Source organism: Acyrthosiphon pisum, chromosome A2, assembly GCF_005508785.2.
Source record: "Acyrthosiphon pisum isolate AL4f chromosome A2, pea_aphid_22Mar2018_4r6ur, whole genome shotgun sequence".
Lineage (NCBI taxonomy): Eukaryota > Metazoa > Arthropoda > Insecta > Hemiptera > Aphididae > Acyrthosiphon > Acyrthosiphon pisum.
In genome coordinates, this window is record NC_042495.1 from 45,337,984 (window position 1) to 45,339,264 (window position 1,281).

Genomic DNA, 1,281 nt, shown 5'->3' on the forward strand with positions numbered 1-1,281 from the left:
TAAAAAAAAATAATAAGTTAACTGAGTGGCAAAATGTTCTATTATTTTACAATTTTTACTTATAATAATATAATTAATTGTCTGTTTTATTTTTTTCAATGTTCCAAATGGCAATGTTATGTTGATAGTCGATATTGACTCATTGAGTTTGTTAGGTAATTTTTGATAAGTTTCTATTTAGAAAACTATCTTTCAGCTGATGTAACTGTATAAGGCAATGCAAAATAAATTAAGATTGGACTTAAAATATCATAATGTGATGTACTTACTATAGTGATTTTAAATTATATACAGCGAGTGTAACAGGAAGACCTGACAGATGAAATAACTTTTGTTTTAATCAACATTTAAAAAATGTTTTGTATATATAATTTATAGTCACTTGCGCTACACGTATAATATAAAATAAAATATTTTTATTTTTAATACTGAAAATAATAATTTTTAAATTTGTATTAAAATTTTTTTTTTTGAAAAATTCAAAATATCCAATTTGTAAATCTCATTATAAGAACATTTTTGATGATAAAAACATTTATCTAAGTCATGTAGTTAATTTTTAGAATATTTTTAAATATCAATATATTTTGAGTAAATTATTTTAGAACGTAATAACTTTTTTTTTTAATATTATTTTTGGGAATTTCCGTTACCACTAACACATCAAAATATGGTGCCCTCAAAAATGTTAGGTACTCTGGGGCCCTAGTGTAAGTACCACCCAACACCCCCGCTTGTTGCGCCACTGGCTGTACAGTAGGTTACAAGTGGGCAAGGCTGGGCATTAACGAGTTAAATAGTTAAAGTTAAGTTAATAAGTTAATTTTATATTAACTTTTTAACTTAACTAGTTAATTTTGGCTTTTCATTAACTTAACTGTTAACTTACTAAGTTTCTTTTTTAATTAACGTGAAATTAACGAGTTAATTTTTCATTTCAAGAAGTAAGTTAATTTATTTTGTTTTTAATTTTATCATATTTCACTACTTCAGTATATTTCGTTTACATGTCAAAAAATATTTACCGTGAATTGTTTTAAGTAAAAATGTATATAATTCGAATTTAACTAATATGGAAACACTGTATAAAATATAAACACTATAGTCTATAATTTAGTTTTGGGTTGGAAAAAAATTAAGTATGTTAGCGTTGTATAAACAAATTAACTTTTTTTTAACTTCATAAAAAGTTAACAAAAAGTGTGTATTAACTTTTAACTTACTGAGTTAACCTATAGTTAAATTAACTTTTAACTTTTAACTTTTTGTTATTGATGCATA